The sequence below is a fragment of the Marmota monax genome, unplaced genomic scaffold (genome assembly GCF_021218885.2).
Source record: "Marmota monax isolate L192 unplaced genomic scaffold, Marmota_monax_Labrador192_F-V1.1 WCK01_AAM20220418_F8-fsc00051, whole genome shotgun sequence".
In the NCBI taxonomy this organism is placed as follows: Eukaryota; Metazoa; Chordata; class Mammalia; order Rodentia; family Sciuridae; genus Marmota; species Marmota monax.
In genome coordinates, this window is record NW_026695202.1 from 13,326,152 (window position 1) to 13,341,381 (window position 15,230).

Consider the following 15,230-nt stretch of genomic DNA (forward strand, 5'->3'; position numbering starts at 1 on the left):
TGATTCAGCATAGAGGGAGGGAGAACACAGAAACTATTTGGTATAGAAAAAACTTGAGATCAGAAAAGCAACCTGAACTTAGATGATTCAGTTATACTGTGCACTGGTATTTGAAAGTGCTTGGTGTTTCTCAACTGGCCATGGGGAGATGAGGTGGGAGGCATCATGGCCATGCTGCAGCTGCTGTGGGAGCTGGAAGATCATAATAAACACTGCCATACTGTCTCACAGGCACCTACCATGTGGCCTAGGATGTACCTAGCAGAACAGAAATAATGAAGATTGTACCAGGGGGATTCAAGTCAGAAAAGCCAAGGGGAGCTGGGCGTGGTGGTGCACGCCTGTAATCCCAGTGGCTCTGGAGGCTGAGGCAGGAGGATCATGAGTTTGAAGCCAGCCTCAGCAAAAGCAAGGCACTAAGCAACTCAGTGAGACCCTGTCTCTAAATAAAATACAAAATAGGGCTGGGGATGTGGCTCAGTGGTTAAGTGTCCCTGAGTCCGATCCCCAGTACCAAGGGGGAAAAAAGAAAGCAAAGGGGAGCCTACCTGCCTTCTCCTTTAAGTCTAGTGGCTCCCATGACCAGCTGAAGTAGGTCAGGAATCTGAACAGGCAGGTGTGAATACACTTGGGCTAAGTCTGGGAAGGCTGTATTTTTGGGCAGCAAAGGGGTGGAGGATTTGCTCCCCTGTGCCCAAGTAGAATTCTTGGGAGGCTCCTGAGATCCAGACTCCCTGTTCCAAGAGTAGAATTCTTGGGAGGCTCCAGACTCCCATCAGAGATTTGCAACTCTAGGCTCTATGGGGGTGTTGATCTAATCTTTCCGGATCAGACACTACACAACAAAGCCCCTGAGGTCTGATCAGACCTAAGCCCCACATGCCAGAACTGCCCTCATAGAACTCTGCAGCAGCTCCACCTTGGGAGTGCCCAGTCTGGTCTGTGTGGACAAAACTGCGTCTGATAGTGTTTCCCATCCCATCCTACCTCATACTGGTGAGAGTTATTTTCAACCTGCTTCCAACTGGCAGCTCAGAAAACAACATAAAAAGAGGAAAGGAGCTAATAACCCCAAGCCCTTGCTCACTCTCTCTACAGTGCTCAAGAAGAAGCAGAAAGAGACAGATAAGCATAGAAATGACCAGCCATTCTGGTTGACCAGTCTGACTATCCCAGTAGAGATAGTTCCTTCATTTTTCATTAAGAATCTTTTTCATTTTGGTTTCTTTTTTGTGTGTATGTGTGGGTGTGGGTGTGTTCTTGCTCTGCTGATTGGTTCAGGAACATACATACGTATTTGTTTCTTTTTTCATATTTTTAGTATTTTTTAATATTTATTTTTTAGTTGTACACAATACCTTTATTTTGTTTGTGTATTTTTATGTGGTGCTGAGGATCGAACCCAGTGCCTCACTCGTGCAAGGCAAGTACTCCACTATAGTCATAACCCAGCCCAATTTTTTTCTTTTTTAGAACTAATGTTCGTGTGTGTGTATGTGTGTGTGTGTGTATTTCTTTATTCATTCATAAAAGGACATTCAGATTGCTTCCATATGTTGGTTTTTGTGGAAGATGCTGCAATGAACATAGAAGTGGAAGTATCTTTTTTTTTGATCCTATTTTCAGTCCCCTTGGGATATGTAACCCAGAAGTGAGATTGCTAAATCATATTATAGTTCTAGTTTTAGTTTTTTTTTTTTTTGTTTGTTTGTTTGTTTGTTTTTTGTGATCCTAGGGATGGAATCCAGGGGTGCTTCCCAGATGAGCTACATTCCTGGCTCTTTTTATTTTTTACTTTGAGACAGCTTTATAAGTTGCTGAGGCTGGTCTCAAACTTGTGATCCTGCTGCCTCAGCCTCCTGGAGTTGCTAGGATTACAGGCATGCACCACTGTGCCCAGCCTATTTTCAATTTTTTGAAATCCCCCTATTATTTTCCATAATTGCTCTACTAATTCATATTTCCACCAACATTGTACAAGGTACCGTTTCTCTACATCCTTGCTAATGTTTATTATTGTCAATGATAATAATATAATTGAAATCCCATCTCATGGTGGTTTTGATATGCATTTACCTGTGATTAGAGATATTGAGCATCTTTTCACATGCTTGTTGACATTCTGAATTTCTTCTTTTGAATGTATCTGTTTAGATCCTTTGCCAAATTTTGAATTGGATTATTGATCTTTTTGTATTGAGTTATATTGTTACAAGCCTGGGGCATTCTGAAAACTGAAGCAATAGGGAGACCCCCATGCCTATAAACCCTCATTCTTGTGATCAGGCCAGAAAGATTTCAGCCATGTTGCTCAGAATAACAGGAATGAGTTTATTAGAGGGGGTAGGAAAGGGGAAAGGGACCGCTCTTAAGAAGAGAGTGGTTCTCTCAGAGAGGAGAAGGACGGAGCTCCTCTCCTGCCCTCTGGTTTTATTGGGATCCCTTGAGGTTTCCAGAGTCCCTCCCAGGTCCATCTCTTGACTTTTGATTGACAGTGGAATGACATCAGACTTTCAAGTCCCCACTGCCATGACACTCTACGTCACTTTGGCCCATGCTGACCCTTTCTAATTGGAACCTGTCTTACAATTTTTTTTTAGAGAGAGAGAGAGAGAGAGAGAGAGAGAGAGAGAGAGAGAGAGAGAATTTTAATATTTTTTTTATTTTTTAGTTTTCGGCAGACACAACATCTTTGTTTGTATGTGGTGCTGAGGATCAAACCTGGGCTGCACACATGCCAGGCGAGTGTGCTACTGCTTGAGCCACACCCCCAGCCCTGTTCTTACAAATTTTATGGTTAAAAAGAATTATCCTTATCTCCCTGAGTTCTGGGATCTGGTCTGTGTAGTGTCACAAAAGTCTCACGTTTCAGGGTAACTTGTATTCTTCTTATTACATTTTGGGACATTATATTATTAACATTTTGCAGATGATAGGTAGTTTGCTGAGAAATATAACATATCCTGTAGATTTAAACCAGGCAAGACTTTAGGTAAATTGCTTTTTAAAAATGAAAGCATGGGGCTGGGGTTGTGCTCAGCAGTAGAGTGCTCGCCAAGCACGTGCGAGGCCTTGGGTTCGATCCTCAGCACCACATAAAAATTTTGGTAGTGACCAACTACCAAAAAAAAAAAGTGAAAGCATGGGCTGAGGCTGTGGCTCAGTGGTAGAGCACTTGTCTAGCATGTGTGAGGCACTGGGTTTGATTCTCAGCACTGCATTATAAATAAATAAAAAAAATAAAGGTCCATCGACAACTAAAAAAAATTTTTAAAGTGAAAGCCTGTGGGGGTCAGCACAGTGGGCCCCAATATATAGAACTATTGACTTATCCTTGGATTCCCACCACTCATGTCTGTCTGTCCCCTATAAGTATGAATTCCTTTTGTATTTTGAACATTAACTTCTTTTCAGATATGTGTTTTGTAAACACTTTTCCCATTCTTATGCTATATTTTCACTTTTTATTATTTCCTTTGTTATGAAGAAACTTTTTAGTTAGACATAATCTCACTTGTAGGATTTTAGTGAGTGAGACATCTGTCTCATGGTTTTAATTTGAACCTTCTTGGTTACTAATGGGCCCATACTTTGTTGTAGCTACTCTTCGGTCATTATACTCCTCCTTTGTGGACTTTCTTTCCTGTGCCTTCTGCTCATTCTGTATCCTGATTTTCACTCCAGCATTCAGTAGGTGATTAATCTGACCACTCAGCTTCTTACTGACTCCCAGAGTTCTTTCCTCTCCCTATAACCATCCGTCCTCCTTTCCTCACTTATAACTTTGTTCATTGTCACTGGTGCCCCAGTTCCAGTCTGGCTTCCCTATGTTCTCCAGGCTCCAACCAAAAGGGAGACACCTTATGAAATGATAGTCTGAAACAGTCTAAATATCTCTGATTGGAATACTGGAGGACCATTAAAAAGAATTCAGTAAGTGACAATGTACTAATAAGAAACTACCTCCAAAATAAATTTTAAAAGTAAGGCTGGGTGCAGGGGTACACTGTGACTAGGGAGGCTGAGGCAGTAGGATTGCAAGTTCAAGGCCAGCGTGGGTAATTTAGTGAGACCCTGTCTCAAATAAATAAGAGGGCTGGGGATGTGGCTCAGTGGTAAAGTACCCCTGGGTTCAGTTAAAAAGAAAAAGTAAGGCACAGCTCTCACACCATTTACTATGCTGTCATTTTCCCATATCTAGAGTGATCTAGCAGATCTCTGGAGGGATCCACAGGAAGTGGGAGCAGTGGTGGCTTCTGGGTTGGAGAGCTATATGAATGGGGGAAAGGATCAAAGGGAGACTTTGTGTTTTACTGTAAACCCTTTTGAAGCTTTTGAATTTTGTTTTATGTTCATGCAAAATCTGTTTTTGGAAATGAATGATTTAAAAATAATAATTTGCCAGGTTCTATCTTACTTATAAATTACACACTGGCTCCGCTCAGCTTTCACAGTAAAGGTAGAATCATAGTTCTCACGTAAATAAGGATCTCATTATACTCCTTAGTATTTGGGGCACATCTGCCCCTGCAGTGACTTCCTCAGCTGTGTGATCCAACTCTGCTCAAGTATGAGCAGAAGCTGCTGTGGGCATGGCCTTTGCTTCTGGGCCTTCCTCCTTACTTACTACCCTCTGCCCAACTTTCAAAACATCACAGAGTTTTTTTCTTCAGAGAAGCTTTTTCTAAGCTCTTCCTTGGAGTAAAAGCCCTGCTGAGGTTGTTTATATCTGTTGTATGCTTCTGACAAAGTACTGTGCTGATCCTGTAGGGATAATTTATGTGTTCTCTCCCCCATAATCTGTCAGTTGGGGAACAGAGGCTGTATCCCAGTGCAGGGATCTCAGGGTTGGCACAGAGTTGGTGTCTATTAAGTATTTGTTGAATGAAAAAAAGTTACAAATTATATTTCATGCCAGGTACAGTGGTGCACATCTGTAGTCACATTGATTCCAGAGACTGAGGCAGGAAGATGGTGAGTTCAAGAAGCCTCCACAATTTAGGGAAAACCCTATCTTAAAAGAAAGAAAGAAATAAAGGACTGGGGATGCAGCTCAGTGGTAGAGTGCCCCTAGGGTTCAATTCCCAGTACCAAAAAAATTGTGTGTGATTTATTGCACATACACACAACACATATACACTACTGACTTCTCCTCACTCTCTGAAGGTCATAATTTGCAGAAGCAGTTTTATCTGGCAGGCTGTCAAAGATTACAAATAAAATTTTCATATTTTGAAGCTGTCTGCTCTGGCTGGTTGAATGAGCAGTACTGAAGGCTTTGTTTATCTCACCTTTCCCCATGTCACAACCATGGTTTATGTGGTTCGCCTGGCCAAACCCACTGTTGGCAAGGAGTTCCCATGGAATTCATCTGGTGTTTAAAGGCCTTTGAAAGTGATATTGCCATAGGTGGGTGCCAGGAAATATGCTAACCTATCATCTCAGTCCAGTGAGATGGGCACTGTGAATATCTTTATTGTACAGCTAAGAGTACTGAAGCTTGGGAACTGTGAGAAACCAAACAAGCCACAGTGGCTATGTGGTGGAGGCAGGACATGAGCCCAGTTTGGCTCCAGAGTTTATTGGGCCAAAGAGCCTTTGGGTCTGCCTAGGGCAGGCTGCTCCTCTGATCCTGGGGTTAGGGTTAGAGTGGCAATTATAAAGAATAAAAATGACAATAAATGTATTCTCATACATTGTTAGTGGGACTGAAAATTGGTACAACCACTATGGAAAGCAGTGTGGAGATTCCTTAGAAAACTCGAAATGGAACTACCATTTGACCCAATTATCCCATTCCCTGATCTTTACCCAAAGGACTTAATACGGGCAATGACATAGCCACATCAATGTTTATAGCAACTCAACTCACAATAGTCAAGCTATGGAAACAACCTAGGTGTCCTTCAACACATATATATTTATATAATGCAGGCATATATATATACAAGTATATATATATATATATATATATATATATGCGCCTATATATTTATATATACGTGTATATATATCTGTAAGTATATGTCTGTGTGTGTATGTGTATATAATATATATATATATATATATATATATATATATATCTCTCACATGCTAGGCGAGCAATCTACTGCTAAGCCACAACTGCAGACCCCAAGAACAAATTTTTTTAAAAAAAGAAAAGTAAGGACAATAATCATATCATATTTTATTAGGAAACATACAAGAATATAGTGGAATGAGGGCTGGGGATGAGGCTCAGTGGTAGAGAGCTTTCTAAGCATGTGTGAGACTCTGGATTTGATCCTTAGCACTGCAAAATAATAAAAATAACAATAATAATAAATAAAAGAAACAATAGAGTGGCGCGTGTGCCCACGTGCATGTTCTGATTAGTAATTTCTATTTCTGATCATTAAAGTTCAGACAAAGAGCAGAAGGCCATTATTGTATCTCCCCCTCCTTTTGCAAGCCCCTCCTCCTACGGCTGTAGTGACTTCCAGGGGATTAAAGGGTCTTTATTCTTCCCTCTTCATTTTTCTCATTTTTGCCTTTTTGGTATAAGACTGGACATTTGAAACAACTGAGCATACAAGGAAAATTATGCAAACTTAGGAGAGGTATAGGCTCAGAAAAAATCTGAGAAGGCCTTATGTTTATACTTTACCCAGATCCTTAGCAAAGAGAGAGTCTATAACAATCAAAACAAACAAAAAATTATTAAAAACAATAACAAAAGCCAGGGAACTCTGGGGAAGGAGAATCTGAGTTTCAGAGTTACCATAGTATTTGCTTCAAATGTTCAGTTTTCAATAAAAATCACAAAGCATACAAAAGAAACAGGAAAGTATGGCCCATTCAAAGGGGGGGAAATCAACAGAGACTGTCTCTGAAATAGATTATCCCTGATGGCAGATCTACTAGACAAAGACTTTAAAGAGCTGTCTAATGATGCCCCCATAATTAATGGAATATGTGGATACAGTCATGAAAGCAACATGAACAAAATGGAAATATCAATAAAGAGAAAACAAACCAAAAATAAACTTAGAGCTAAAAAGTACAATAACTGAAATGAAAAATTTCAGGGGTTCAAAAGCAGATTTGAGCAGATAAAGGAAAGAATCAGTGAACTTGAAGATAGAACAGTAGAAAGTATTGGATCTGAGGAACAGAAATTAAAAAAAAAAAAGATTGAGGAAACAGGAATAAAGATCAAGGGGCTTGTAGGACACCATCAAGTGGGCCAACATGCATTGTAGGAGTCACAGAGAAGGGAGAGAAAGTCTCTTCAATAAAATTATCAGCAGATTACTGATCAGAAGCTTGAAGGCCAGAGGCAGTAGACCTTCATATTCAATGTGCTAAAAAAATTGTCAAACCAAGAATCCTATATCCAGCAAAACTTTCCTTGAAGAGCGAGGAGAAAAGTAAGATATTTTCAGATAAACCAAAGTGGAGAGAGTCTGTTACTACTAGATCTACCCTTCAAGAAATAGCCAAGGGATAAAGAAGAGGGAAAAGAGGGGAAGGGGAGGAGAAAGAAACGCTAAGGGAGTTCTGCAGGATGAAATGGAAGACATTAGACAGCAGCAACTTGATGTCACATGAAGAAATAAAGATTTCAACAAAGGCAAATACAGAGGCAATTATAAAAGTTAGCATTGTTGTAGGATGGTTTAGAGCTCCACTTTTTGTTTTCTACATAATTTAAAGGAAGTATTAGTTTTTATTTGGGGGGCAATGTATAAAGATGTAATTTGTGACATCAACAACCAAAGATATAGAAATGGAGCTAAAGGGGCCTCAGAGTTTTTGTATGTCATTGGAACTGAGTGGTATAAATTCAAATTAAAATGTTATAATTTTAGGATGTTAATGTAAATCCCATAGTAATCACAAACAAAATATATGTAAAATATGCACAAAAAAATGAGAAAGGAATTAAAACATTTCACTATAAAGAAACAGCTGAGCACAAAGAGTAATGCAGGAAATAAGGAACCAAAAAAGCTATAATGCAAATAGAAAACAAATAGCAACATGACAGATTTAAGTCTTTTGGCAGCTTCTTATAAAACTATACATATTCTTACCATATGTTCCAGCAATAATGCTCCTTGGCATTTTTCCAAATGAGTTGGAAATCTGTGTCCACATAAAAATATGCACTCAAATATTTAAAGCAGCTTTACTCATAATTGCCCAAACTTGGAATCAACAAAGAGGTCCTTTAATAGTTGAGTGGATAAACAATGGTACATCCATACAAGGAGGTATTATTCAGCACTGCAAAGAAATGAGCCATCAAGCCATGAAAACACACGGCAGAACCTTAATGCATCTTGCTAAGTGAAAGAAGCCAATCTGAAAAAAGCTACTTACTCTGCGATTCTACCTCTCTGACACTGTGGAAGAGGCAAAAACTATTGTTGGGCAGGGAGGAAGGAGAATAATAGGTGAAACAAGCACAGGGGATTTTTTTTTTTAGGACAGTGAAACTATTTCATAATACTTTAACAGTGGATACAAACCAAACATTTGTTAAAACCCATGGATGCTCAACACAAAGAGTGAACACTAATGTAAATTATGAACTTTAGCTAATAGTAATGTATCAGTACTGTGATCAATTATAACAAATATACAACATTAATGTAAGATGCTAATAAAGTAGAAAGAGTGGCAAGAGCCTGTGGGGAGATAGGTAGGTGGGAACTTTGTATGATATTCAGTATTCAATTGATATGTATCAATTTTCCAGAAGACCTAAAACTTCTCTTTAAATGGCATTGGTAAGGGTGGTGAGGGATTGGAAGTCCTTTTAGGAGGAGAGCCTGTTACTTCTCACAGCTTTTAGATGCCAGAAGGCCCCTATGGTTAGCGGTAAAAACTGCCATATACATGCATGAAGCCCAGGGTTTGACCCCCAGCTCCAAAAAAGCAAAACAAACAAAAACAGAAACAAAAAACAAAACAAAACAACCTGCCATATAGAAGAGCCAGGCTTGGATAGTTGATTTATTCAAGTGTCATTCTAAGTGATTTACATAAACTAGCTCATTTAATTACTGAGGACCAGTCCTATAAGGTAAGAACTATTTTTTGTTAGTTTTTTATTTTTTATTGTTCATGTTTTTATTGGTGCATTATAATTATATGTTTAAAATGTTTTGTACATACAAACAATATTTAGCCAGTATCATTCCCCAGTAATTCTTCTTTCCCCCTCCCTTCCTCCCATGGTGTCTTTCCTCTACCAATCTCTCTTTGATTTTCATGAGACATGCTCCCCACCTTTCTTTTTCTTCTCAAGCCCCCACATATGGGAGACAACATAAGGCCCTTGTCCTGAGTTTGGCTTATTTTGTTTGACAATGTTCTTAAGTTCCATTCACTTTCCTGCAAATGACATGATTTCATTTTTCTTTATGGCTGAATAAAACTCCATTGTGTATGTGTATTGCATTTTCTTTGTCCATTCATCCATTTAAACACATTTAGGCCAGTTCCATAGTTTGGCTGTTGTGAATTGTGCTGCTGTGAACATAGGTATGCATGTGTTGCTATCATAAGCTGACTTTAATTCTTTAGGACAAATGCCAAAGAGTGGTATAGCTGGGTCATATAGTGGTTTCATTCCTAGTCTTTTGAGGAACCTCCATACTGATTTCCATAGTGGTGGTAATAATTTACAGTCCCATCCACAGTGGAAAAGTGTTCCTTTGTCTCCACATTCTGCCCAGCATTTATTGATGATTGCCATTCTGACTGTAGGAAGATGAAGTCTCATGTTGTTGTGTGAACTGATAATACAATCAATAAGAGTATAAGTTATAGGTTATAGATTAGCAAAAAATATAGATTATAGGTATAAGATTTTGATAAGTGAGATAAGGCAATTATAAAGCAGGAACTGTCATAGACAGGCCTAAGACTCCAGTTTGCTGCCGTCTGTTACAAGAGCTGTTTCTGAGAAACTGAAATGAAAGCTGTTTTCTTATAAAAAAATTGTCTTTCTGTACTCTGTATCCCACAAATTGTACCCTTCTTAGGATGCAGCAGTGGTCATGGTGGACTACATCCTGGGTTTGAGTGCCCTTGTGGGTCTACATGACTTTGAAGTAGATTCTTGCCCTGCTGACCCCTGCCCAAATTCAGATACAACTGTCTAGCACCTGCTTGAATCCAGGACTGAGGTCAACAGAACTGCAAAGCTAATGCTTTTTTTTGCTTCTGTTCATTGCTTGCTTGCTGACTGGAAAATTCCAGTCCTGCCTAGATCCCACAGGTCCCTCTATTAATATTTTAATTTCTATGATTGGCTAGCTTACATGAAGATAAGCAAGTCACTAAGTTGTGGCTGGACCAGGAAGCTGCTGTCACTCTTTGGCTGGACCAGGAAGCTGTGTCCTCCCACAGAGCTTGAGTCTCTGTGGTGGGTGACAGTCCCTGGCCAGGTAAATAAAGCTCTCTTTTGATTTGAATTCGGACTTAGGGTGCTTTCTGAGGCATCTCCCCTATAACATTCAGTGTAGTTTTGGTTTACATTTCCCTAGTTGCTATACATTTTTTTTCAAGTGTATGTTGGCCATTTGTAGTTCTTCTTTTAAGAAGTGTCTGTTCATTTTCCCCTTTAATTTGGTTATTTGTTTTTTGGTGTTAAGTTTTTTGAGTTCTTTATGTATTCTGGATATTAATCCTCTGTAAAGGAGGAAGAATAGCTAGCAAAGATCTTCTTCCATTCTGTGGGTTCTCCATATTCCTAATTGTTTCATTTGCTCTGCAGCAGCTTTTTCACTTATTAACAACTCTTGGCATTATTTTCCGAGCTTTAGGGGTTCTATTGAGAAAGTCATTGCTGTGCTTGTACTTTCTTCTAGAATTTTTATAGTTTCTGGTCTAATTCTTAGGTCCTTGTTCCATTTTTTGGGGGGGGGAGAGGTACCAGGGATTGAACTCAGGGGCACTCAACCACTGAACCACATACCCAACCCTATTTTTTTAGTTATTGATATATATTTATTTTCAAACCCAGTGCCTCACACATGCTAGGCCAGCACTCTACCACTGAGCCACAACCCCAGCGCCCCCGCCCCCTAACCTATTTTTTTTTTAATTTTATTTAAAGACAGCGTCTCACTGAGTTGATTATTGCCTCACTTTTGCTGAGGCTGGCTTTGAACTCCTGATGCCTGCCTCAGCCTCCCCAGCTGCTGGGATTACAGGTATACACTACTGCTCTTTGACCCATTTTGAATTGACTTTTGTGCAGGGTAAGAGATAAGTATCTACTCTCATTATTCTACATATGGATAACCAGTTTTCCTAGCATTTGTTTAAATTTGTCTTTTCTCCAGAGTTTGGTATCTTTGTCAATTGTTGGACCAGATGACTTTAGATGTGTGGTGTGTCTCTCTGTCTTCTATTCTGTATGGTTAGTCTGTGTGTCTGTTTTTATGTCAGTGTCATGCATTTTTTATTACTATAGCTCTGTAGTATAATTTGAAGTCAGGTATTATGGTGCCCCCAGCATTGCTCTTATGGCTTAGAATTGCTAGCTGTTTGTTTCAGTCAGCTTTTTTTTTTTTTGCTGCTGTGACAAAAAGACATGATGAGAACAATTTTATAGGAAGAAGTTTATTTGGTGCTCATGGTTTCAGAGGTCTCAATCCATAGACAGCCTGCTTCTTTGCTCTGGGCCTGAGGTAAAGCAGAACATCATGGTAAGAGTGTGGTGGAGGAAAGAAGCTCAGGACATGGTGCCAGGAAGGACACACACACACACACACCTGGATCACCAAGAATAAAATATATACCTCAAAGGCACATCCCCCAATGACCTTCCCTCCTCCAGCCACCCCCTACCTGCTTATAGTTACCATCCAGTTAATTCCTATTAGGGGATTCATGCACTGATTAGGTTAAAACTCTCATAACCAGTCATTTTACCTCTATACTTTCTTGCATTGTCTCACACATGAGCTTTGGTGGCACCTCATATCTAAATCATAACAGTATTCTTGGCCTTTTATTCTTCCAGATGAATTTTAGGACTTTTTTCAAGTTCTGTGAGGAATGTCATTTTGATGGGGATTGCATTGACTGTATGTTGATTTTGGTAGTATGACAATTTTTAACATTATTCTGCCTCTTCATGAACATGGGAGGTCTTTCCACCTTGAGTCTTCTTCAATTTCTTTCATTGGTATTCTATAATATTTATTATTTCAAATTGTAGAAGTCTTTCACCTCTTTGGTTAGATTTATTCCAAGTTTTTTTGTTTTGTTTTGAGGCAATTGTGAATGGGATTCTTTTTCTGATCCTTTCTCAGCAGGTTCATTATTGGTGTGTAGGAATGCTATTGATTTTTGTACATTACCTTTATCCCAGAGATGCACTGATGGTTTAATACACACATAAATAAATGTAATTCATCACATAAATAGAGTTGCTTAGGCATTTCAATAGATGCTTTTACAAAATTCAGCACCCATTCATGATAAAAACACTGAAGAGAGGCTGAGTAGCTCAGTGGTAGAGCGTCTGCCTTGCATGAGTGAGGCACTGGGCTTGATCCTCAGCACCACATAAAAATAAAGAAAGAAAGATATTATGTGGGGCTGGGGATGTGGCTCAAGCAGTAGCGTGCTCGCCTGGCATGCATGCGGCCCGGGTTCAGTCTTCAGCACCACATACAAATAAAGATGTTGCGTCCGCCGAAAACTGAAAAATAAATATTAAAAAAATTCTCTCTCTTAAAAAAAATAAAAAATAAAAAAGAAAGATACTATATCCATCTTCAACTAAAAATATGTTAAAAACAAAACACTGAAGAAACTAGGAATATAAGGAAACTTCCTCAACATCATGATGGCAATGTGGTCATAGTGTACAGTCTGTCTACTGAATATGTTATTGAATATGATTTACTAATATTTTATTAAGGATTTTTTTAAAATCTAAGTTCATCAGGGATATTGATGTAGTTTTATTTTTTGGTGTGTCCTTGCCTGACACAGATGTGATACTGACTTCATAGAATAAATTTGGAAGTGTTCCATCCCTTTCTATTTCATGTGATAATTTGAGGAGCATAGACATTAGTTCTTATTTATTTACTTATTTTTTTAAAATTTTTTATTGTTGGCTGTTCAAAACATTACATAGTTCTTGATATATCATATTTCACACTTTGATTCAAGTGGGTTATGAGCTCCCATTTTTACCCCATATACAGATTGCAGAATTACATCAGTTACACATCCATTGATTTACATATTGCCATACTAGTGTCTGTTGTGTTCTGCTGCCTTTCCTATCCTCTACTAACCCCCCTCCCCTCCCCTCCCCTCCCCTCCCCTCCCCTCTTCTCTCTCTGCCCCCTCTACACTCATTTGTCCCCCTTGTATTATTTTTCCCTTTCCCCTCACTTCCTCTTGTATGTACTTTTGTATAACCCTGAGGGTCTCCTTCCATTTCCATGCAATTTCCCTTCTCTCTCCCTTTCCCTCCCACTTCTCATCCCAGTTTAATGTTAACCTTCTTCTCCTGCTCTTCGTCCCTACTCTGTTCTTAGTTACTCTCCTTATATCAAAGAAGACATTTGGCATTTGTTTTTTAGGGATTGGCTAGCTTCACTTAGCATAATCTGCTCTAATGCCATCCATTTCCCTGCAAATTCTATGATTTTGTCATTTTTTAATGCAGAGTAATACTCCATTGTGTATAAATGCCACATTTTTTTTATCCATTCGTCTATTGAAGGGCATCTAGGTTGGTTCCACAGTCTTGCTATTGTGAATTGTGCTGCTATGAACATCGATGTAGCAGTGTCCCTGTAGCATGCTCTTTTTAGGTCTTTAGGGAATAGACCGAGAAGGGGAATAGCTGGGTCAAATGGTGGCTCCATTCCCAGCTTTCCAAGAAATCTCCATACTGCTTTCCAAATTGGCTGCACCAATTTGCAGTCCCACCAGCAATGTACAGGTGTACCCTTTTCCCCACATCCTCGCCAGCACTTGTTGTTGTTTGACTTCATAATGGCTGCCAATCTAACTGGAGTGAGATGGTATCTTAGGGTGGTTTTGATTTGCATTTCTCTGACAGCTAGAGATGGTGAGCATTTTTTCATGTACTTGTTGATTGATTGTATGTCCTCCTCTGAGAAGTGTCTGTTCAGGTCCTTGGACCATTTGTTGATTGGGTTGTTTGTTCTCTTATTGTCTAATTTTTTGAGTTATTTGTATACTGTGGATATTAGGGCTCTATCTGAAGTGTGAGGAGTAAAGATTTGTTCCCAGGATGTAGGCTCCCTATTTACCTCTCTTATTGTTTCTTTTGCTGAGAAAAAACTTTTTAGTTTGAGTAAGTCCCATTTGTTGATTCTAGTTATTAACTTTTGTGCTATGGGTGTCCTATTGAGGAATTTGGAGCCCGACCCCACAGTATGTAGATCGTAGCCAACTTTTTCTTCTATCAGACGGCATGTCTCTGATTTGATATCAAGCTCCTTGATCCATTTTGAATTAACTTTTGTGCATGGCGAGAGAAAGGGATTCAGTTTCATTTTGTTGCATATGGATTTCCAGTTTTCCCAGCACCATTTGTTGAAGATGCTATCCTTCCTCCATTGCATGCTTTTAGCCCCTTTATCAAATATAAGGTAGTTGTAGTTTTGTGGATTGGTTTCTGTGTCCTCTATTCTGTACCATTGGTCCACCCACCTGTTTTGGTACCAGTACCATGCTGTTTTTGTTACTATTGCTCTGTAGTATAGTTTGAGGTCTGGTATCGCTATACCGCCTGATTCACACTTCCTGCTTAGAGTTGTTTTTGCTATTCTGGGTCGTTTATTTTTCCATATGAATTTCATGATTGCTTTCTCTATTTCTACAAGAAATGCCGTTGGGATTTTGATTGGCATTGCATTAAACCTATAGAGAACTTTTGGTAATATCGCCAATTTGATGATGTTAGTTCTGCCTATCCATGAACAGGGTATATTTTTCCATCTTCTAAGATCTTCTTCTATTTCTCTCTTTAGGGTCCTGTAGTTTTCATTGTATAAGTCTTTCACCTCTTTTGTTAGGTTGATTCCCAAGTATTTTATTTTTTTGAAGATATTGTGAATGGAGTGGTTGTCCTCATTTCCATTTCAGAGGATTTGTCGCTGATATACAGGAATGCCTTTGATTTATGCGTGTTGATTTTATATCCTGCCACTTTGCTGAATTCATTTATTAGCTCT

General features: G+C 39.1%; 1 protein-coding gene across 5 annotated transcripts in view; it reads left to right on the top strand.

Annotated features, from left to right (window-relative positions):
• Wbp2nl (WBP2 N-terminal like) overlaps window positions 1–15,230 on the top strand; it is an 88,858-nt gene that overhangs the window by 41,498 nt on the left and 32,130 nt on the right. The gene's annotated exons all lie outside the window — the stretch shown is intronic.